This window comes from Carcharhinus amblyrhynchos, chromosome 6 (genome assembly GCF_965287045.1).
Source record: "Carcharhinus amblyrhynchos chromosome 6, sCarAmb.v2.hapA, whole genome shotgun sequence".
NCBI classification, from domain to species: Eukaryota; Metazoa; Chordata; class Chondrichthyes; order Carcharhiniformes; family Carcharhinidae; genus Carcharhinus; species Carcharhinus amblyrhynchos.
The window spans coordinates 27109987-27134115 of record NC_137329.1 but is presented as its reverse complement, the minus strand read 5'-3'; the positions used below and the strand labels follow the sequence as shown (position 1 = coordinate 27134115).

The window sequence follows — 24129 nt, the reverse complement described above, 5'->3', positions numbered from 1 at the left end:
TTTAGCATGGGTCACACCTTTCGAAGGTGTCACTACTGCAAGTGTCACATCAGGACATCACAACTCCCTCTGGATAATAAAGAATTAATTAGCCACAATCCAAAGGGCCACTGGCAATGACTGAATTGATTAAACTATTACCAATTATATAACATACTAACCAAATATGAACAAACTGAAAAGCTTGTTCAGATAGCAGTGAGGACTCAGCAACCAGTTGTAAATCTAATTGTACAGTGTTACACTTCAGGATCAGTAGTTGTTAAGTAACAAACCTCAACTATCAAAGTGGTAAAGTAATTTCTGCTCACTAGTTTCCTTCTCTACTCTGGTCAGATTGTGAAAGTACATCTCTATCAAAACAGACATGGAAACAAATTACATCATTCTGGAATTTACCCATGGCAGATGGTGAAATCGGAACTCAATAATAAAAAATAACTGGAATTAAAAAGTCTAATGATGACTGTTGAAGCGTTGTCAATTGTAACCAAAACGTTGGCTCTATTCTTTCTCCATAGATGCTGTCAGACCTGCTAAGGTTTTCCAACATTTTTCTGTTTTTGTTTATGTTGTAAAAGCCCACCTGGTTCACTAATGTTCTTTAGGAAAGGAAATCTGCTGTCCTCATCTGGTCTGGCCTACATGTGACTCCAGACCCACAGCAAGGTGACTCTCAAATGCAGGGGAGTTAGGGATGGGCAATGAATGCTGGTCCAGTCAGTGATGCCCACTTCCTATAAATGAATAAAAATAACTTAAAAGTTTTGGCACAGGAGGAGGTCATTCAGCCCATCGTGTTTGCATCGGCTCTCCAAATGAGTATCATGATTTAATGCTACTCCCCTGGCTATCCCCCACACGCCTGCACATTGTTTCTATTCAAGTAATCATCTAATACTCTCGAATGCCTCGATTGAACCCTGCCTCCACCACACTTCCAGGAGTGTTTTACAAAAACCAGCAACTAAATGTGTTACAAAAGTTTTCTCACATCATATTTGCTTCTTTTGAAAATTGATTTATATCTGTACCCTTTCATTCTTGATCTTTCTACAAGCGGGAACAGTTCCTCCCTATCCACTCTGTCCAGCACCCTCATAATTTTGAACATCTCTATCAAATCTCCTCTTATGCTTCTCCTGTCCAGAGAGAACAGTCCCAACCGTTCCAATCAATCCTCAGAACAGTTTTAATTTTAACATCCTACTCCCACCACCCTCTGTAAAGAACTCAATCATTGGCTTTTGCCTATATCGGTGAGACGTCACACCTGCTGAGTAGGGGAATGTTGTTGTGTTGTAGCTGCTGTCAGAGGAAACTCAGTGCCAGATGTTAGCTGGAATGGTTGAACGGGAACGTCGTTACAATCAACATTGTCTTCACGCTCTCCAGGAACAGATTGAGGTCAGCTTACAATTGCTGTTGGCTAAGCAGATGTGCCAGATGTTCATCTCCTGTTTCAGTGTATCTTAAACTGTCTGATCAATCTTGCAATTGTTTAATGAGCACCTTAGTGGTGCTGACTCCATGTCATTCCAGGTCCCACATTTCATTTCTGGGCTGAACATAGGAACAGGAGGAGGCCATTCAGCCCCTTGAGCCTGTCCTAACATTCAATGAGATCAGTGCTGGTCTAGATCTTAAACCCTTTTACTACATTGATTCCACATCTCTTTAAAATACATAATTTCGATTACTCCTTAGTCCACTTGAGAAAATACAAACCATGTCAAAGCAAACTATCCTCATAAATGAACCCTGTTAATCCATTGTCATTCTGTTGAATGTAAATTCTGATTCCTAATTCCCTTTGGAAGGGTAATCAAGGTAATCAAGTCTTTACGGGTACGGACAGTGCGAAGGGAGAGAGGGATAATCACGGGTTAAAGAGATGTGAATTGTCTCAAGCAAGCCTTACCTGTAAAGACTCGCATTCCAACCATTATCCTGTAATTGTGTCCGTGTTTGTGAACCCAACACTCCACTCACCTGATAAAGGAGCAGCACTCCGAAAGTTCGTGATTCCAAATAAACAGTGAGGGGAGAGATGGGGCAGCAAGGGGGGGGAGATGGGGCAGCGAGGGGGGAGATGGGGCAGCGAGGGGGGGGATGGGGCAGCGAGGGGGGGGATGGGGCAGTGAGGGGGGAGATGGGGCAGCGAGGGGGGGGAGATGGGGCAGCGAGGGGGGGAGATGGGGCAGCGATGGGGGGGAGATGGAGCAGCGAGGGGGGGATGGGGCAGCGAGGGGGGGAGATGGGGCAGCGAGGGGGGGAGAGGGAGCAGCGAGGGAGGGAGATGGGGCAGCGAGGGGGGAGATGGGGCAGCGAGGGGGGGAGAGGGGGCAGCGGGGGGGGAGATGGGGCAGCGAGGGGGGAGATGGGGCAGCGAGGGGGGGAGGGATGGGGCAGCGAGGGGGGAGATGGGGCAGCGAGGGGGGGAGGGATGGGGCAGCGAGTGGGGGAGATGGGGCAGTGAGGGGGGGAGACGGGGCAGCAAGGGGGGGAGGGATGGGGCAGCGAGGGGGGAGACGGGGCAGTGAGAGGGGGAGACGGGGCAGCGAGGGGGGAGGGATGGGGCAGCGAGGGGGGAGATGGGGCAGTGAGGGGGGAGATGGGGCAGCGAGGGGGGAGGGATGGGGCAGCGAGGGGGGAGACGGGGCAGCGAGGAGGGAGGGATGGGGCAGCGAGGGGGGAGATGGGGCAGCGAGGGGGGGAGATGGGGCAGCGAGGAAGGGAGATGGGGCAGCGAGGGGGGAGAGGGGGCAGCGAGGGGGGAGATGGGGCAGCGAGGGAGGGAGATGGGGCAGCGAGGGGGGGAGAGGGAGCAGCGAGGGAGGGAGATGGGGCAGCGAGGGGGGAGATGGGGCAGCGAGGGGGGAGATGGGGCAGCAAGGGGGGGAGGGATGGGGCAGCGAGGGGGGGAGATGGGGCAGCGAGGGAGGGAGATGGGGCAGCGAGGGGGGAGAGGGGGCAGCGAGGGGGGGAGATGGGGCAGCAAGGGGGGGAGGGATGGGGCAGCGAGGGGGAAGATGGGGCAGCGAGGGGGAAGATGGGGCAGCAAGGAGGGGTGATGGGGCAGTGGGGGGGTGATGGGGCAACGAGGGGGGAGATGGGGCAATGAGGGGGGAATGGGGCAGGGAGGGAGGAAATGGGGCAATGAGGGGGGGAGATGGGGCAATGAGAGGAGTGTATTATATGTAGATTATACAGGAAGTACTTCCCAAGTGTTTCATTCATTATGGAATGTCCTGTGATTGTAAATGTATCTTGACGATTCTGTGCTGTTTAATATGCCCAGGGCTTGTGGCAGCGGCTGTGTGAATTTGGGGAAAGGTCAGCTGTACAAACACCACTCCTTCCACAAGACAAGACAGAAGTGGTGATGAGACAGCGAGCAAGTGCAGAGACCAGGTACCAGAGTCTATCAGAGTCTATCTCTCTGTCCACTGAATAATGACACACAGTAAACTCTCTGTGTAACACCATGTTCTGATTATTTTCATGTTAAATAAAACTTCTATTTATTTAGCATTTTTAATATAATTATCCCAAAATGCTTCACTGGATCTTTCAAGTTCTCTCTTGCCTTACATTGGCCAGTTTGAGCTGCAGAGGAAATTGGGGTAAAACCTGAGTGCTGGGTGCAGAGAAAGTGAGAGAGAGAGTGCGACTCACTGATCCAGGGTTGACAACAAGGCACAATCAACATTTAAAGAAAGCTGACTTAATGAATGATACAATGAGTGAGTTTATTATTCGCTGATTAGATACTCTCTAGGATTGCTGTTAATACTGCCTTTCTTCCTCTAAATCCAGACGACACAAAGAGTTGGCCGATGTGTTCTGGAAAAGCTCCAGAGAGGATTGTTCCGAAACGTGGGGTCAGACTGAATCTGTCAAAAGAGCTACTGACTTTCTAGAGAAGGAGGAGAGCGAGGGGAAGGTGTCAGGGACTGGCCAAGACTCTGAGAGGGGAATGTTTGGTCCTGCTTTCTCTCCATCAGCCTCTGCACTTGCCCAGGGTGACAAGCTGCGAGGTACGGGTGAAATATCCACTTCGGTATCCAAGTTCAGTTTCAAACTCAGCACACTAATTAGTCCCCTGATTTTTACAAAGTGTCAGTGTGCTGGAGGGAAGGACATAGCTGTTTCACTTCACAAACAGATAGAAAATGCTGGAAGATATCAGCAGGTCTGACAGCATCCATGGAGAGAGAATAGAGCCAACATTACGAGTCTGGATGACCCTTCACCAGCTCTGACCAAGAATCATCCAAACTCAAAATGTTGACTCTGTTCTCCCTCCACAGATGCTATCAGACCTGCTGAGATTTTCCAACATTTTCTCTTTTTGTTTCAGATTCCAGCATATTTTGCTTTAATCTTGTGTAACTTCAATTCACTGAGTGACTTTCAATTTAAAGTTTATTTATTAGTTACAAGTAAGGCTTACATAAACACTGCAATGAAGTTACTGTGAAATTCCCCCAGTCACCGCACTTCAGCACCTGCTCGGGTCAATGCACCTAACCAGCCTGTTTAAAGATTTTTTCCAGCATTTTCTTGCACATTGTGGAGTTTTCTCCACACTCTTAATGCTGTAAATATCTGTCTGTTTTAACAGATTCACAAATCACCCAGGGGTCATCAACAGAGAAGGACTGGAGCTCCTCACATCTCACAGCCAACGGGAACCCAATGTCCAGGTATCTGTGTGGATCTGTCACCGTCCATTAACTGTGCTGATGATTCAGGATTGGTGCAACCAGTGCTCTCCCTCTCTGTGATTGGTGCATCAGTCAGTGCTCCCTCTTTGTGATTGGTGCATCAGTCAGTGCTCCCTCTCTGTGATTGGTGCATCAGTCAGTGCTCCCTCTCTGTGATTGGTGCATCAGTCAGTGCTCCCTCTCTGTGATTGGTGCGTCAGTCAGTGCTCCCTCTCTGTGATTGGTGCATCAGTCAGTGCTCCCTCTCTGTGATTGGCGCATCAGTCAGTGCTCCCTCTCTGTGATTGGCGCATCAGTCAGTGCTCCCTCTCTGTGATTGGCGCATCAGTCAGTGCTCCCTCTCTGTGATTGGCGCATCAGTCAGTGTTCCCTCTCTGTGATTGGTGCATCAGTCAGTGCTCCCTCTCTGTGATTGGTGCATCAGTCAGTGCTCCCTCTCTGTGATTGGCGCATCAGTCAGTGTTCCCTCTCTGTGATTGGCGCACCAGTCAGTTCTCCCTCTCTGTGATTGGTGCATCAGTCAGTGCTCCCTCTCTGTGATTGGTGCATTAGTCAGTGCTCCCTCTCTGTGATTGGTGCATCAGTCAGTGCTCCCTCTCTGTGATTGGTGCATCAGTCAGTGCTCCCTCTCTGTGATTGGTGCATCAGTCAGTGCTCCCTCTCTGTGATTGGTGCATCAGTCAGTGCTCCCTCTCTGTGATTGGTGCATCAGTAAGAAGTCTGACAACACCAGGTTTAAGTCCAACCGATTTATTTGACAGTAAACTCACAAGCTTTCGGGGTTTGCCCCTTCGTCAGGTGAATGGAGAGGTCTGGCCTCAGACAGAGTATATAACAGCACAGACAGTTTACAGATTACAGTTTACAAATAGCGTGACATGAATGCCCGTGACTGTTGAAGTGTTCTCCAGTTGATGTTCCAGTCACTTCTGATCTTCAGGTAAGCATTCTCCAAGGCAGCCTTCGCGACACACGACAACGCAGAGTCGCTGAGCAGAAATCGATAGCCAAGTTCCGCACACATAAGGACAGCCTCAACCAGGCCTTGGGTTCACATCACACTATCTGTAACCCCCAATTGTACTGGCTGGAGACAAACACATCTCTTTAACCTGTGCTTAATGCTCTCTCCACTCACATTGTCCGTACAGGTTAAAGAGATGTGTTTGTCTCCAGCCAGTACAATTAGAGAGATTTTGCATGCCCAGGCAAGTCGTGGGGGGTTACAGATAGTGTGATGTGAACCCAAGACCTGGTTGAGGCTGTCCTTACGTGTGCGGAACTTGGCTATCGATTTCTGCTCAGCGACTCTGCGTTGTCGTGTGTCGTGAAGGCTGCCTTGGAGAATGCTTACCTGAAGATCAGAATCGACTGGAACATCAACTGGGGACTTGATTGCCTGTAAAGACTCACATTCCAACCATTATCTTGTAAATTGAGTTTGTGTCTCTATATGCCCTGTTTGTGAATAGAACTCCTCACTCACCTGAAGAAGGAGCCTGAGACTCTGAAAGCTCATGTACCAAATAAATCTGTTGGCCATTAACCTGGTGTTGTGAGACTTCTTACTGTGTTTACCCCAGTCCAACGCCAACATCTCCACATCATTGGTGTATCAGTCAGTGCTCTCCCTCTCTGTGTTTGGTGTATCAGTCAGTGCTCTCCCTCTCTGTGTTTGGTGTATCAGTCAGTGCTCTCCCTCTCTGTGTTTGGTGTATCAGTCAGTGCTCTCCCTCTCTGTGTTTGGTGTATCAGTCATTGCTCTCCCTCTCTGTGTTTGGTGTATCAGTCATTGCTCTCCCTCTCTGTGTTTGGTGTATCAGTCAGTGCTCTCCCTCTCTGTGTTTGGTGTATCAGTCAGTGCTCTCCCTCTCTGTGTTTGGTGTATCAGTCATTGCTCTCCCTCTCTGTGTTTGGTGTATCAGTCATTGCTCTCCCTCTCTGTGTTTGGTGTATCAGTCATTGCTCTCCCTCTCTGTGTTTGGTGTATCAGTCATTGCTCTCCCTCTCTGTGTTTGGTGTATCACAGTAAAAAGTCTGACAACACCAGGTTTTAGTCCAACCTATTTATTTGATAATATACTCGCAAGCTTTCGAGGGGTTACCCTCTTCGTCAGGTGAATGGAGAGTTCTGGCCTCAGACAGAGCATATAAAGCACAGACAGTTTAGAGATTACTGATTAAAATGCGAATCCTTACACCTAACCTGCTGTTCAAGACCTGAAGTGGCTGATAATGTGAGTGGTAGGAGCACTGATCACAGTTTAAAGAGATGTGTATTGTCTCCAGACAGTACAGTAAGTGAGGTTTTGCAAACCCAGGCAAGTCACGGGGGTTACAGATAGTGCGACATGAACCCAAGATCCCTGTTGAGACCGTCCTCATGTGTGTGGAACTTGGCTATCAGTCTCTGCTCAGCGACTCTGCGCTGTCGTGTGTTGTGAAGGCCGCCTTGGAGAATGCTTACCCGAAGGTCAGAGGCTGAATGCCCGTGACCACTGAAGTGTTCGCCAACAGGAAGGGAACAGTCTTGCCTGGTGACTGTCGAGCGATGTTCATTCATCCGTTGTCGTAGCGTCTGCATGGTCTCCCCAATGTACCATGCTTCGGGACATCCTTTCTTGCAACGTATCAGGTAGACAATGTTGGCCGAGTTGCAAGAGTATTTACCATGTACCTGGTGGATGGTATTCTCACGTGTGATGATGGTATCCATGTCGATGATCCGGCATGTCTTGCAGAGGTTGCTGTGACAGGGTTGTGTGGTATTGTGGTCACTGTTCTCCTGAAGGCTGGGTAGTTTGCTGCGAACAATGGTCTGTTTGAGGTTGTGTGGTTGTCTGAAAGCAAGAAGTGGGGGTGTGGGGATGGCCCTGGCGAGATGTTCGTCTTCATCAATGATATGTTGAAGACTCCGGAGAAGATGTCGTAGCTTCTCCGCTCCGGGGAAGTACTGGACGACGAAGGGAACTCTGTCCACTGTGTCCCGTGTTTGTCTTCTGAGGAGATCGGTGCGGTTTTTCGCTGTGGCGCATCGAAACTGCCGATCTATGAGTCGAGCACCATATCCTGTTCTTACGAGGGCATCTTTCAGGGTCTGGAGGTGTCTGTCACGATCCTCCTCATCTGAGCAAATCCTGTGTATACGGAGGGCTTGTCCATAGGGAATGGCTTCTTTAACATGTTTAGGGTGGAAACTGGAGAAGTGGAGCATTGTGAGATTGTCTGTGGGCTTGCGGTACAGTGAGGTGCTGAGGTGACCGTCCTTAATGGAGATGCATGTGTCCAAGAATGCAACTGATTCTGGGGAATAGTCCATGGTGAGTCTGATGGTGGGGTGGAATTTGTTGATATCATCATATAGTTGTTTCAGTGATTGTTCACCATGAGGCCAGAGGAAGAAAATGTCATCGATGTATCTAGTGTACAGCATCGGTTGAAGATTCTGTGCAGTGAAGAAGTCTTGTTCGAACCTGTGCATGAAGATGTTGGCATATTGAGGCGCAAATTTGGTCCCCATGGCTGTTCCATGTGTCTGGATGAAAAACTGGTCGTTGAAGGTGAAGACATTGTGGTCCAGGATAAAGCGGATGAGTTGTAAAATTGCATCTGGAAACTGGCAGTTGTCAGCATTGAGTACTGATGCAGTCGCAGCAATGCCATCGTCGTGGGGGATGTTGGTGTAGAGCGCTGAGACATCCATTGTGACGAGGAGTGTCCCTGGTTCAACTGCTCCATGTGTGCTGAGTTTCAGTAGGAAGTCCGTAGTGTCGCGACAAAAGCTGGGGGTTCTTTGTACAATGGGTTTCAGGATGCCCTCGACGTAGCCGGAGAGGTTCTCACACAGAGTCCCATTGCCCAATACGATGGGACGGCCAGGTGTGTTTGCCTTGTGAATCTTTGGGAGGCAGTAGAGATCTCCAATGCGGGGAGTACGTGGAATGAGAGCACGGAGGGTGCTCTGAAGGTCCGGATCAAAGGTCTTGATCAGATTGTTGAGTTGACGAGCGTGTTCTTTGGTCGGATCTGTGGGTAATTGTCTGTAGTGTTCCTCATTGTTTAGTTGTCGGTACACTTCTTTACAGTAATCCGTTCTGTTCAGTATGACGATGGCCCCTCCTTTGTCTGCTGGTTTGATGACAATGTTGCGGTTTGTCTTGAGAGCGTGGATGGCGTTGCGTTGTGCTTGGGTGATGTTCGGGGCTGTCTTGTGAGTGCGGCTGATGAATCTGGTGTTAACGCACCATATTTGGTGTATCAGTCAGTGCTCTCCCTCTCTGTGTTTGGTGTATCAGTCAGTGCTCTCCCTCTCTGTGTTTGGTGTATCAGTCATTGCTCTCCCTCTCTGTGTTTGGTGTATCAGTCATTGCTCTCCCTCTCTGTGTTTGGTGTATCAGTCATTGCTCTCCCTCTCTGTGTTTGGTGTATCAGTCAGTGCTCTCCCTCTCTGTGTTTGGTGTATCAGTCATTGCTCTCCCTCTCTGTGTTTGGTGTATCAGTCATTGCTCTCCCTCTCTGTGTTTGGTGTATCAGTCATTGCTCTCCCTCTCTGTGTTTGGTGTATCAGTCATTGCTCTCCCTCTCTGTGTTTGGTGTATCAGTCATTGCTCTCCCTCTCTGTGTTTGGTGTATCAGTCATTGCTCTCCCTCTCTGTGTTTGGTGTATCAGTCAGTGCTCTCCCTCTCTGTGTTTGGTGTATCAGTCATTGCTCTCCCTCTCTGTGTTTGGTGTATCAGTCAGTGCTCTCACTCCCTCTCCGTGGTTTATGTACTTTCCTGTTCTGTGATTGCTGCATAATCCCTCTCTCAACAACCTGATGGAACAATAAAAACTCCATCAGACTTTGGGTTAAGTTTCAAACACCAAACAAGTTGTTCAAAGTAAGCAGCATGAGGCATGGCATTGAGTTGTGAGCTACTTTTACTGAAGTGTTACCCCATGATCCTTACTTAGACACAAACTTTCTGACACTTTGCTAACTCTGTTGATGATTGTTTCGAGAGTAAATGGTTAACATCAGAAGCATACATGATGCTGTCTAATAGCGATGTCAGATCACATTACTGTGGGCAGTGCCAGGGTGTCCAGCAGGCACTCCCAGGCTGGCAATCCCAAGGGGCACTGCCCAGCCCTGCCCCTGTCCACCCGGGGACTTCAATGGCCTTTGGTGCCACCAGTGAGGCCATCATGACTGATCCCCGTTGTTGGGGACCAGCTGTGATTCTTGCCAGTGAGGGCCTCAACTGATGAGCAAATAAATTCATTAATACTGAAATCAGCCTCGTGCTGAGTTTGCCGGCAAAACAGTGCAGATAAGATCGGGAGAGGTGAGAAACCAGGTAGTGAGCTGGTCAGATTGTGCGAAAGGAACCTGGGAAGGGACACAGGTAGGTTAAGTTTGTGGGCAAAAATTTGGCAAATGGGGTATAATGTGGGAAAATGTTAACTTGTCCATTTTAGCAGGGAGAATAGAAAAGAAGTGTTTTGTTTTAGTTGGAGGGAGATAGCAGAACTCTGATGTACAGAGGGATCTGGATGTCTTGAAACATGAATCCCGAAAGGTTAGTATAAGAGTAGAGCAAGTGATTAGGAAGGCAAATAGAATGTTGATTGTTTATTGCAAGGGGAAGAGAACAGAGAAGTAGGGATGTTTTGCCACAGTTGTACAGAACATTGGTTAGACCACAGCGGGAATACAGTGTACAATTTTGGTCTCCTTACTTAAGATCATTAAGTAAGGCATTTACTTAAATGCATTAGAAGCTGGTCAGAGAAGGTTCACTTGACTGATACCTTCGCTGGGGTGAGTTGTCTTATGAGGAAAGGTTTGGTTTGTACCCATTGGAGTTTAGAAGATTGAGAGGTGAACTTATTGAAACATATCAGATCCTAAGGGGATTTGACGGGATGGAGGCTGAGAGGATGTCTCTCCTTGTGGAAAAGACTATAACCAGTTTAAGAATAAGGGGTTTTTTGTTAAAGACGGAGATCAGAAGAGATGTTTTCTCTTAGGGATTTGTGAACCTTTGGAACTCTCATCCCCAGAGATCAGTGGCAGCAGGAACAGTGGATGTCTTTAAGACAGAGGAAGATAGATTTTTCATAGAATCCCTATTATACATATAAGGAGGAGGCCATTCAGACCCTACTCCCAAAACCCTACCCATTTACCTGCTAATTCCCCTGACACTTAGGGTCAATTTAGCATGGCCAATCCATCTAACCCGCACATCTTTGGACTGCATCATTTTGACTGATAAGGAGTCAAGGTTATCTGGGTTAGGCAAAATGTGCATATACAGACCACAATCAGATCAGCATGATCTTACTGAATGACAGATCAGGCTCAAGGTGTTAGTGACTGACCCCTTCTTCTATCTTGTATGTTTGATTAGAAATGACTAATTATGAACACCCCAGGTTTTACCCAAGCCTGACTAACTATCTCTTTTCCCTCGATTGCTGGGATAGGGGCTCAGCATCAATCAGTGCATCAATAGCGCACCAGACTCACGATAGATTGTCAGAACAATCCAAGTTATTTTTCTTCTCCGCCTCCAGAGCAACCGCCTGTGTGAAGATAGAGGAGGTGGATCGCAAAGGTTGTTTTGTTCGACTCTTCAACACCTCTCCTGACAAGAATGTGGATCTTAGTGGCTACACCCTGCAGCAGAGAATTGGTGCTTATCCAATCTCCCTGTACCGTTTCCCACAGCACACATGGCTCCCAAAACACCAATATCTCACGGTAAGTGTAGCCAAGCGTAAAACTGTTGCTACTGTCTGTATATCATTACTGTCAGTCTCAGTCTGTCTATTGCTATAATCTGTCTCATTGTTGTTGCTATCTGTCTGCCTATAAAGCTGTTCACCCATCTGTATGGAGGTTTTTGAGCGTCACATTTCAAAGTACCAAAGTGATCAAAGAGTGGTAGTTTAACCCCAGATTCTGTCCTGGGTTGAAATTTTTCTACAGGTCAGGTCTGTTAACACGACTGAAGGTCCAACTAGTGATAGTCAGGCAATTTATCCTCCTCAAATCTGGAATGGTTCTTAAAAATTAATTCTTGGGATGTGAGCGTCATTGTCAAGCTTGGGTATTTATTGCCCAACCCTATTTGCTCTCAGAAGGTGGTAATATAACTGAGTGGATGCTCTGTCAGAGGGCAATTAAGAATCAACCCTCATCGTTGTGCTTCTGGAATCACGTGTAGTTACTGACAGGGTAAAGACAGTAGGTTTCCTTTCCTAAAGGAAACCAATGAGACTTTACGACAATCCAACAGTTTAACGGTCACTTTTGCTGATAAGATAAACGCTTGTGAGTCTTGAGGCACACAAATCGGCTGCTGAACAGTGACAATACTTCAAAGCGTACATCATCGGCTGTCAAATGTTTTGTGATGGACTGAAGATGTGAAAGGTGCTCTATAAATGTGAGTCCTTTCTTACTGTTCTTGCCCCATGATCCCTTCATCATAACCCAGATAGGGAACACAGAATAGAATAGAATAAAATAGAATCCCTACAGTGCAAAAGAAGGCCATTCAGTCCATTGAGTCTACACCAACCACAATGCCACCCAGCCCCATCTCCTTAACCCCGTGTATTTACCCTGCTAATCCCCTTGACACTAAGTAGCAATTCAGCGTGGCCAATCCACCTAACCGGCGCATCTTTGGACTGTGGGAGGAAACTGGAGCACACGGAGGAAACCCACACAGACATGGGAAGGACATGCACACAGTCAACTGAGGTTAGAGTTGAACCCGGGTCCCTGGTGCTATTAGGCAGCAGTGCTAATCACGACTTTCCCTCAGAAGCAAATCATTGCCCCACATTAAAATATCCGTAGTGTTTGTGTGTGCATTGTGTTCCAGCCTTCACTTTGTTTCTCTAAGCAGGTGTGGGCTGCAGAGGCTGACATCTCCCAAAGACTTCCATCCGACCTTGTATGGGAAGAGCAGCACAGATTCCAGAGTGGACCACAATGTACCACAGCTCTCTGCAAATCAAATGGACAGGTAAAGGAGAGAGGGGAGTGGATCCCAGAAAAGCTGCTCTGAAAAGGCCAGGGACATTAGCCTCTCCAATTGCTGCAATGTGCCAGGTTTAAAGGTTGCCAACAACCATCTCCTTTCTCAAAATCAGTGATCAAATCCCCAAATCTAGCTTCATTCTGGCTGTAAAACCCCAGTTAGCATTTCCAGGTACAAATGAATGGTCCCAGTCTACTCATCTCAGCTTCAAGGTTTATGTTTAAAGAGAAAGCAAGTTGCCTCTTTATTGTTTGATCTATTGAAGGAGTGCAGACATTTTTTTTCATTGTATCAAACCGATTTCTTATATAAATTACACCAGCGATATTTCCACTTGTGGGAAGTCAGAACAATGGTCTGTAATGTAAGGTAGTTATTAATAAACTCTCTTTGCCAGAGGGAGGAGAGAATGTGGCACGTGCTATCACCGGCAGTGGTTGGAGTGAATTGCATAGATGCACTTAGTAGAAAATTGGATAAACCCATGGGAAAAATGAAGAGAAGGACATACTGATTGGGTGAGATGAAGAGCCTGGGAGGAGGTTTGTGTGAAGCATAAACACCAGCATGGACTATGATCCATTTCTGTGTTGTCAAACATTGCCTCTCAGAGCTAAGAGAGAGGGAGAATTCATAGAGGGGATCCACTTCAGATGTGGGTGAGTGGAGTAAAGTCTGCTGCAGTCTCTCCATCAAGCTATTGATTGATTCATTAGTGATGAGTGGAGTGTACCCCAAGTCATTATAAATTGAGGCCCACTTGTTAAGAGCGACCAGTGATTACCTGAAGTAATAGCCTTAGGATGTGACACTGTCCTTTAATGAACAGATATACGAGATGGACTGGATTCTGAATGTGTTTTATCTACTCCAATTCCCTGCAGGCTGTTGCTTGGTACGTCCCCTCGCACAGATTCTCAGCTGCCGCTAACTCCTTTGATGTGAAAGATGATGCCTCGGATGAATGGATCCCTCTGGACAAACAGCAGAAATCTCGAGCAGTTTCCCCACAGGAACAGTGCATGAAGGGTGAAGGTTGGACTCCCAGTCCTGAAACAGTGATTCAATCTGATACTCAGAGAAACAATTGGATCGACTTTGTCCCATTACAGAAAAGGTAACTATATACAATTACTTCAGGGATACCTGGGCCAGTAGCCAAAACTAATGGCCAGTTAGATGCTGTGGACCTGTGCAACTGTACTGGTTTCCATTGCTTGGGTTTTGTAAATGCAATTCTGTCCTGTATGACTAACTGCCTTGCCATAGTCATGTGATTCTGCCAATTAAGACAGACATCTTAAGACTAATTCAATAAAAGCCTTTCACAAAGAACACACTAAAGTAGTACAGCTGTCCTCCAATTTGTAACACCCACAACAATAGTGTTTACAGCACAAAAGGAGTCCATTATCCCATTGCATGTGCTGACTGTTAGCTCGAATAATCCCACTGTCCCATTCTCTCTCCACAGCCCTGTATCTATCCCAAACTAATTCTACAGCCCCGCTCTCCTCATAGCCCTGAATCAATCCCAAACTAATCCCACTGCCCCATTCTCTCCCAGTAGCCCCTTATCAATCCCATATTAATCCCAATGCCCTGCTCTCCCCATCACCCAGTATCAATCCCAAACTAATCCCATTACCCCATTCCCTCCTCTCAGCTCTGTATCAATCCCATTGCCCCACTCTCTCCATAGCCCTGTATCAATCCCAAACTAATCCCACCGCCCCACTCTCTCCGCATAGCCCTGTATTAATCCCAACACCCCACTCTCTCCCTGAAGCTCTGTATCAATCACAAACTAATCCCATCGTTCCACTCTTTCCCTGTAGCCCTGAATCAATCCCAAAATAATCCTAAAGTCCACTTTCTGAAGTGGCCCGAGTGTCCTTCCCACAATGGGTCACCAAAATGTCCTTAATTGTGACCAAACTAGTATTTTGTACTAACTTATTGTTTCTTTACACATTAATTTATTGGGGAGGTGATGGCCTAGTGGTATTATCATTAACACTATTAATCCAGAAACTCAGCTAATGTTCTGTGGATCCAGGTTCAAATCTCACCACAGCAGGTGGTGGAACTTGAATTCAATGAAAAAATCTAGAATTAAGAATCTATGGATGACCATGAAACCATTGTCAGTCATCAGAAAAACCCATCTGGGTCACTAATGTCCTTTAGGAAATCTGCCATCCTTACCTGATCTGGCTTACATGATCCAGAGCCATAGCAAGGTGGTTGACCCAAATGCACTCTGAAATAGCCTAGCAAGTTACACAGTTCAGGGCAATTAGGGATGGGCAATTCTTGCTGGCCAGCCAGTAACACCCATGTCTCACAAATGAAAAACAAAAATAAAACCAGAATTTGAAAGGCCTTTTGATAACTTCAATTCCCTGTATTTCCACATTCCGTGAATTCCATACTTGAACCAAAGGGTGTCTCTGTTCACCCTCATTCTCCAGTGTCTTTTCATTTAGTGTTCATTTGTCCTTGTTTATTTTTCCAAGATCTACTTCCTCACACACCTCTCTGCTCACACTTCCATTAACTGGTCCACTGTCTTCTTGACATTTCCCACAAGCTCCTTGTTGTTTGCATCATCAGCAGACTTAAAGATTGTACTCCCTTTAGTCAAACCCAAATCATTCACGTACACTAAGACATAACATATAGCCAACTTTAAAGGCTGGTGGACATTCTGGGCATGATCTCTACCCATTCATGCCACACTCCCACTGCAGCAAAGACAGAATTTGGAGCCAAGCCAAATCTCCATTCACTGCATCAGGACAGTAAAATCCAGCTGGCATGAGCAGTCAGGAAAATTCTCCAATCTGCCATTCATTCTATCTCAGTGAGCAGAACAAGTAGAAACATGGGCATTGGATGAGGCCATTTAACTCTTTAGATCCAGGCTAACTCCATATTTCTAGTTTTTGTCCCATCTTCCTGAATACTTTAGGATAACAATAATCAATTTCAGGATTTAAATTTAACAACTGACCTAGCATCAATTGCCATTTTAAAAAAAAGCAAGTTTATTTATTAGTGTCCCAGATAAGCTTAATTAACACTGCAGTGAAATTACTGTGAAAATCCCCTAATCATCACAAGATTGCCTGTTCAGGTACACTGAGGGAGAATTTAGCATGGCCAATACACCTAACAGCACATCTTTCAGGGGAAACCAGAGCACTGAGGAAACCCACACAAAGTGACCCAAGCCAGGAATCAAACCCAGGTTCCTGATGCTGTGAGGCTGCAGTGCTCACCACTGTGCCATCCCAGAGAGAGTTTAAGGAAGACAGAGTTCCAAAATTCTACCTGTCTTTGTGTATAGAAGCCTTTCCTCATTCACTGCTGGAAGGCTAATTTACCTACTTGTATCCCTTCATCCTGGACTCCCAACTGTTTGAGTCTCTCAGTTGTAGTTCAGGAAAAGAGACACAAGTTTAACTTCTTCATAAACTACCTTTATTTCTTTGGTCCAACTCCACACACAATTATCCACCAACAAACAGTGCCACCTGTAACCACTTTATATATCAGTGATTTCTGGCTAACAAACATCAAATCAGGAGTTAATCGGAAAGTCAGTTAACCCATTCCTAACACCAGCCAGTGGAAGTAGTTTCTTTCGATCAACCCTGTCTGTTCCTTGGGCATTGTGAAAACTTTGATCCAATCACCATCATTTCATTAACCTTTTCAATTCCAGGGAATACAACCTGCTCATAATTGTGTAAGCTCATAATTTAACCCTTGGAGTCCAGATATTGTTCTGGTAAATCTAGGCTGACTGCTCTCCAAAGCCAATATAGTCTTGCTGGGTGTGGCACCCAGAAGTACTCGGAGCAGTAGCCTGAGCAGGGCAAAATACAAAACAGTTTTAAACTACTGAGAGGGCTGAATAATAACGAGCTGATATTTATTAATAACCATCTTCTTACATCTTACCCTAGGGGAAGTATTTCTGCTTTTTTTAATTCAAAAAGTGCACGGCCCCAGTCCAACACCTCCAGCCTCACAGAACACAGCAGTCTGTGGTCTCATAGTTTGGGAGAGACAGACATTTACTCCTATCCACAGTCCAGTCTTATATCTCTACCATCCGATTCCTTACCAGGTAAATTTGTTCATTAAATGTGTAACCTCCTCTGCAATTCTGTCTCCTCTCTGTGTGTTCCATGCCTTTTCCTCCAAGGATTTCCAGCAGACTGGTGTCGCATTTTCAAGTTGGGCGCGTCTCGTCTAGGTAGTGCTTTAATCCAGGTGGTTCCATCCAACCCCACTCCAACACTGTCAGCTGTGTGAGTTTCAGCTTCGCACAGTTGATATCTGTCCATGTCTGAGTCAGGATGCAGTGGGCTCATAGTCCAACTGCAAGGCTGGAATTTTCCAGCCCTTTACACAGTGGGATCTTCCTGTCCCGTTGATATAAACAGAGACTTCAATGAGTCATTGGCCCTGCCAAATGGGGAGGAGGTTGGAAAATTCCAGCCCAAAGCTCTCAGGATGTCCCAAATTATTTTACAGCACCAGGGACCTGGTTTCGATTCCAGCCTTGGGTGACTGTGGGGAGTTTGCACATTCTCCCCATGCCTGCATGGGTTTCCTCCCAAAGACCAAAGATGTGCAGTTAGGTGGATTGGTCATGGTACGTTGTCCCTTAGTGACCCAAGATGCAGAGGTTAGGGGGATTAGTGGGGTTAATGAGTGGGGATATGGGAAAGGACCTGGGTAGGATCCTCTGTCAAAGAGTTGGTGCAGACTTGATGGGCTAAACGGCCCATTTTGTACTGCAGGGACTCTATAATTCTACAAAATAACTTTGAAACGTAGTCATTTTTGTAATGTGGGAACTGAAAGTTTCTACAAATAGCAGTAAGATAATAAAAGCAGAAAATGCTGGAAAATCTCAGCAGGTCTAACAGCATCTGTGAGGAGAGAATAGAGCCAACGTTTAGAGTCTGGATGACCGTTTGTCAGAGCTGGTGAAGGGTCATCCAGACTCGAAACGTTGGGTGGCATTTTGGAACCATACTTGTCCCGAAATCGTAAAATCCCATCCAAGGTCAACGGACCTTCCCACTGTCCACCCCTCGCCTGCCCCGATTCCTGTGGCTGGCAGGCTGGTTAAATTCTGGCCGTTAGCTCAGTTCTCTCTCCAGAGATGCTGTTGGACTTGCTGAGATTTTCCAGCATTCTCTGTTTTTGTTTCAGATTCCAGCATATGCAGTATTTTGCTTTCATATTAGCAGTGAGATAACGACTGGTAATCCGTTGTGAATGATCTTGGTTGAAGGGTAAATGTTACCTGGGACACTGGCCAGAACTCCCCTCCTTTTCAAATAGTGCCTCTGGAATCTTTTATGAGAGGGCAGATGATGCCTAGTTTAACATCTCACCTAAAAGTCCTCTGACAATGCAGCATTCTCTCAGTACTGCACTGAGGTGGGACTTGAACATCCCACCTTTTGATTATTATAGGTGAGAGTGCAATCCATTGACCCACATGCCCCGTTTTACTTGCTAAGGAAATGGAAAATAAGACTGCTCTTGTCAGCTTGACATGAAATCCTCTGTCTGCCTCTCATTCCCAGGTTTAGTTACTCCCGATTCCTCTAGCCCGCGGTCTCCAGTTCAGACGTCTAGACGATCGAGTGACGCTGAGGGACTAAATTTAACTGTAAGTGACCAAACGTATAAGCTGAAAGTTGTGAAACATGATCCGCGCAGTGCTAATGTACAAACCATATCAAAGATTAGCACCGTCTGACCCACAGCTTCTGAACAAGCTGGTGACACAAAAACATCCCAAAAACAAGACATGTAAAACATGTAATCATGTTCCAAGTGTAGCAAAACATGGACATGTGTGTACCAGGAAACCTGATGTGTCTGACTGCTTCCACTTTTCTCCTCTACTCCTCTCCCTCATCCCTCCCCCTCCAAGTCCTGCTTTTTCTCTCTTAATGACACTTCATCTTTTCTCCTAGTAAAGAGGGGGCTTGGTATTTCCCTCCTCTCGTTAAAGTACCTCCCTCTACTGAAAATCATAGAAGAATCCCTACAGTACGGTAGGAGGCCATTCAGCCCATCAAGCCTGCACCAACAACAATCCCAGCCAGGCCCTATTCCCGTAACCCCATGTATTTACCCTTCTAATTTACCAACCATGGCAGATGAATTATTCAGGCATTTGAATTCAATTTAAAAAATCTGGAATTAAGAGTTTACTGATAACCATGAAACCATTGCCGATTGTCAGAAAAACCTACCTGGGTTCACTAATGTCCTTTAGGGAAGGAAATTTGCTGTCCTTATCTGGTCTGGCCTCCATGTGATTCCAAAGCCACAGCAATGTGATTGATTCTCAATTGCCTTCGGGCAACTAGAGTTGGGCAATAAATGCTGGCCAGCCAGTGATGTTCATGTCCCACGAATGAATAAAAAATAATCCCCCTAACACTAAAGGGCAGTTTAGCATGGTCAATCAACCTAACCCACACATCTTTGGATTGTGGGAGGAAACTGGAGCACCCGGAGGAAACTCACAAAGACAAGGGGAGAAGATGCAAACTCCACACAGTCAGTGACCCAAGGCTGGAATCAAACCTGGGTTCCTGGTGTTGTGAGGCAGCAATGCTAACCACTGTGCCACCGTGCCACCCCAATGGTGAGAATTTCCAGTGCAGAGTTCCTGCCTCCACAAAGTGAATCATTGAATCAGATAACGTAGAAGAAGGCCATTCAGCTGTTTGAAAGAACACTCCAATTTGAATCATTCCCCTGCTCTTTCCACATAGCCTGTCATTATTTTCTTTGAGAGTAGTTATCCAGTTCATGTTCTTTTATAAACCTGTGCTTTCATTCACCCACCTCCTCCTGCCCTGCTCCCTCAGCTTCTCTGGTGTCCATCTCTCATTTTACCTCTGAGTCAGAAGGTTATGGGTTCAATTCCAACTCCAGAGATTTGTGCCCCATCGTCCCAGTCAATGATGCAATGCAGTACTGAAGGAGTGCAGCACTGTCATATGATCAGCACTGAAGGAGTCGGGGATCAGTTTAGCTCAGTTGGCTGGATTGCTGGTTTGTAGGCAGAGCAACAGCATTAGCCCAGGTTCAATTCCATACCCTGACTTCTCAATCTTGCCCCTTGCCAGAGGTGTAGTGACCCTCAGATTAAATCAGCATCCCCTTTGAGGGGGAGAGCTGCCAATGGTCATCTGGGACAATAATAAATTTGCTTACATTACTTTGTACTGAAGAAGTGCAGCATGTCATAGGGGTCAATACTGAGGGAGTGCTGCACTGTCAGAGGGTCAGTGCTGATGGAGTGTTGCACTGTCAGATAGTCAGTACTGAGTGAGTGCTGCATTGTCAGAGGGTCAGTACTGAGGGAGTGCAGCACTGTCAGAGGGTCAGTGCTGAGGGAGTGCTGCACTGTCAGAGGGTCAGTGCTGATGGAGTGTTGCACTGTCAGATAGTCAGTACTGAGGGAGTGCAGCACTGTCAGAGGGTCAGTACTGAGGGAGTGCAGCACTGTCAGAGGGTCAGTGCTGAGGGAGTGCTGCACTGTCAGAGGGTCAGTGCTGATGGAGTGTTGCACTGTCAGATAGTCAGTACTGAGTGAGTGCTGCATTGTCAGAGGGTCAGTACTGAGGGAGTGCAGCACTGTCAGGATCAGTGTTGAGGGAGTGCAGCATGGTCAGAGGGCATGTGACATCATCAGAGTGTAAGAACTGAGGAGGTGCATCACTGTCAGAGGAGTAATATTTAGGGAGTGCTGCACTGTCGGAATGGCAATACTGTGAGAGTGGTGCACCCTATGGAAGTACCATCTAATGGATGAGGCATTAAAGGAGACCCCATCTGCCCTCTTGGGTGGCGTAAAAGATCCTATTTGAAGGAGAACATGGGGATTCTGCCCAGTGTCCGGATCAGTATATATCCTTCAAAAATGATCACTAAAAACAGATAACAGGCCATAGTCTCATTGCAGTTTGTGGGAGTTTGCTGTGCACATTTTGATTGCTGCATTTCTAATATTACATCAATGGCTGCAGTTCAAAAGTACTTCATTAATGGCAGAGTGAGCTAGAACACTCTTTCGCCTTGCGAAAGGTATGATGGAACTGCAAACTCTTTCCTTTTTGTACTCAGTCGATTTCTGGATGTGTTTCTGTTCACACAGATCGCTGCATCACAGCTAGATAAGGCTCGCTTAATGACTGGGTGGGTCACTCAAAAGAATGCACGGCCGAAGTATGGACTTCGATTTATGAGTTATCCACGATTCACAACGGACACGCTCATTGCAAGGAGATAGGGAAATGTCACAGACATGGACAAGTGAGACTGTGAACATGAGGAAGCATGGAAAGCAGAAGGAGGCTCTGCAAGAATGTTCCAGCATTCAGTTAGACCAGAGCTGATTTTTGCCTTAAACCCACCCCCCACTACCCCAAGCTTGTCATAGCTTCAAATCCTTTTATACGCTTTCTAGCACAAAAATCTATTGGTAGCTTCATATGTCTCCTGGTTATTAACCCCTGTGCTAAAGGGGAAAAGTTCCTTCCTATCCACCCTATCTATGCCCCTCAGAATTTTATACATCTCAAATCAGCTTTGCCTCAGCTTTCTCTGCTCCAAGGGAAAAACAACTGGGTGACATGGTGACACAGTGGTTAGCACTGCTGCCTCACAGCGCCAGGGACCCAGGTTCGAATCTGACCTAGTTCACCGTTTATATGGAGTCTGCACATTCTTCCTTTGTCTGTGGATGCTCTGTTTCATCCCACACTCCAAAGGTGTACGGGTTAGGTTGATTGGCCATGATAAATTGCCCCTTAGTGTCAGGGGGACTAACAGGATAAATACATAGGATTGCGGGGATAAGAGCTGGATGGAATTGTGGGCTGTGCAGATTTGATGGGCCAAATGGCCTCCTTCTGCACTGTAGGGATGTTATGTTTAATGCTCTAACTGCTACTATCTCCTGTTTCTATGGGAGAAAGTTCCATGATTCTACCACCCGTTGCGTGAAGAATTGTTTCCTAACTGCTTTCCTGATGGCCTGGTTCTGATTTGAAGGCTCTATCCCTTTGTTCTGGACTCCCCCATCAGCAGAAAAAAGCTTTCCTCTATCTATCCCACCAATTCCTTTCAAAATTCTCAAAAACTTCAATCAAGTTACTGGTGATGATACCGTGCTATTATATTTTATGTTTCTGTGGAATCTTTTAAGGTACAGTTATTTTTCCACAGGTAGTCAGTATGTCTGGCAGGAATGCAGCTCAGATGCTGTGAAAGGATAATTAGTCATTTTAGCCATGTAGTACTGACTAATTTAGAATGAATTATCTCCTGTATATAAGTGGTGATTTTCCCTGGATTTATTTCGATTAAAGGGATGTAACGGGAGCTGGGAATACAGCTGGGCATCATGTGATAATGGTTAATGGGAGGAGCTAGGTATGTAACGGAGAAACAGCTTTCAGTTTGCTAGCTGGGGTTTGAAGACAGATCTGCAAACTGCTTCTTCTCTCTCTATAGAATCTCTCTGGAAGATTCATGGCTGTTACCACAATTTAAAGCAAGTATGCCTGGATTTGCTACCTATATTTAAATGGGGAGACTATTGTTTATTTGGAACTGAAATAGTGATGTTAGAAATTCAAATTGCTTTTTTTCATGTTTTAAAGATTCTGTTTGAGTTATATTTAAACTGTATTATGAATAAAGTTTGTTTTGATAAAAGATTCCCAATTTGTCCGCAAAATCACTCCTGAAGTGAAGCACCTTATTTTCACATTCATGTCAAAAATAGAGCAAATCGTTGGTCTGACTTCATAGTATACCTTGGGAATCTGGTTTGGGACGCTAACATATCGCTTAACCTTTTACATTCCACAACCATCTGAGAAGTGGTCTGGGCACTCCAGTCTGGTCTACCAGTGTTACACAGTAAGAAGTCTCACAACACCAGGTTACGGTCCAACAAGTTTATTTTTTAGTAAACCCACTACCTTTCGAGGTTTGCCCCTTCGTCAGTGACTCACCTGCACTGTAGGGATTCTATTCTATGATTGGATAAGCCTGGCCCCATCACAGGTTGGAGGCTCCAATCACACCCGGAGTCAGTGCAACTCGAGACAGGTTGGACAATGGTACCTGTAGTGTGAGAAAATCCCACAAAGAGTGTGAGCGGACCCCACCATGATGAGAATCTCGGAATCAGGGTCCACCCTCTACTTTTAAAGGTCTCCCAATTCCTATGTGTCCTATGTCTTATAGTCTCATGGTCTAAGTCATCCAGAGTCAGTCAAAATCCAAGTCCACGTGTCCATAGCAGGGATGGCCAAACCATGGGTCACGAGCCACATGCTGCTCTTTACGAATAGACTATGGCACATTCCTTTTCCTGTCCAACTCGTTAAATCACGCATTGGAGGGAGGTAAATAACCAGGTACAACCTCAGCTTCATAGAAGGAGGGAACCGGAAGGCAGACAGCAATGCTGGAAGGAGAAAAGGGAGCGGGGATAAGATTGATGATTTAATTGTAATTTCAAAGAGAATTCAATAAATACTTGAATAGAATAAAATTGCAGGGATACAGGAAAGAGCAAGGGAATGGAATACATATGGTAGGTCTCACAAAGAGCCAGCCCAGGCACATTGGGCCAAATGGGATCTTTCTGTGCTGTATCATTCTGTCTGAACATATTGTACCAATTATAAATACTTTATACAGACAAGATGCTTTTTCCAGTCAATGTTGTATGTTAAATTCCTCATTTTGAGTTTTGGGGAACTGGAGTATAATGAACACAAAGCATTTAATCACACTTCCAGGTCTGTTTTCATAGAAACATAGAAACTAGAGGCAGGAGTAGGCCATTCGGCCCTTCAATCCTGCTCCACCATTGATTTTGATCATGGCTGATCATCGAATTCAATATCCTGATCTGTCACCTCCCCCACTCCCCCCCCCAACCAATATCCCTTGATCCCTTTAGCCCCTATATTTAATTCCTTCTTGAAATCAGACATTTTGGCTTCAACTACATTTTGTGGTAGTGAATTCCACACATTCACCACCCTCTGCGTGAAAAAATTTCTCCTCACCTTAGTTCTAAAAGCTTTACCCTTTATCCTCAAACGATGACCCCTAGTTCTGGATTCCCCCATCATTGGGAACATTCTTTCTGAGTGTACCCTGTTAGAATTTTATAAGTTTCTATGAGATCCCCTCCTGTTCTTCTAAACTCCGGTGAATGTAATCCTAACCGGTTTAGTCTCTCCTCATATGACAAACCTGCCATCCCAGGAATCAGCCTGGT

The 24129-nt window shown here is 46.1% G+C and overlaps 1 long non-coding RNA gene across 1 annotated transcript; it reads left to right on the top strand.

Moving 5' to 3' along the window:
* The first annotated feature begins 1310 nt into the window (after positions 1-1310).
* LOC145344429 (uncharacterized) lies at positions 1311-4021 on the top strand. Its single transcript, XR_013886862.1, has 3 exons — positions 1311-1407; positions 3302-3414; positions 3820-4021. It is a non-coding gene; the product is annotated as an uncharacterized LOC145344429 (long non-coding RNA).
* The last annotated feature ends 20108 nt before the right edge of the window (positions 4022-24129 follow it).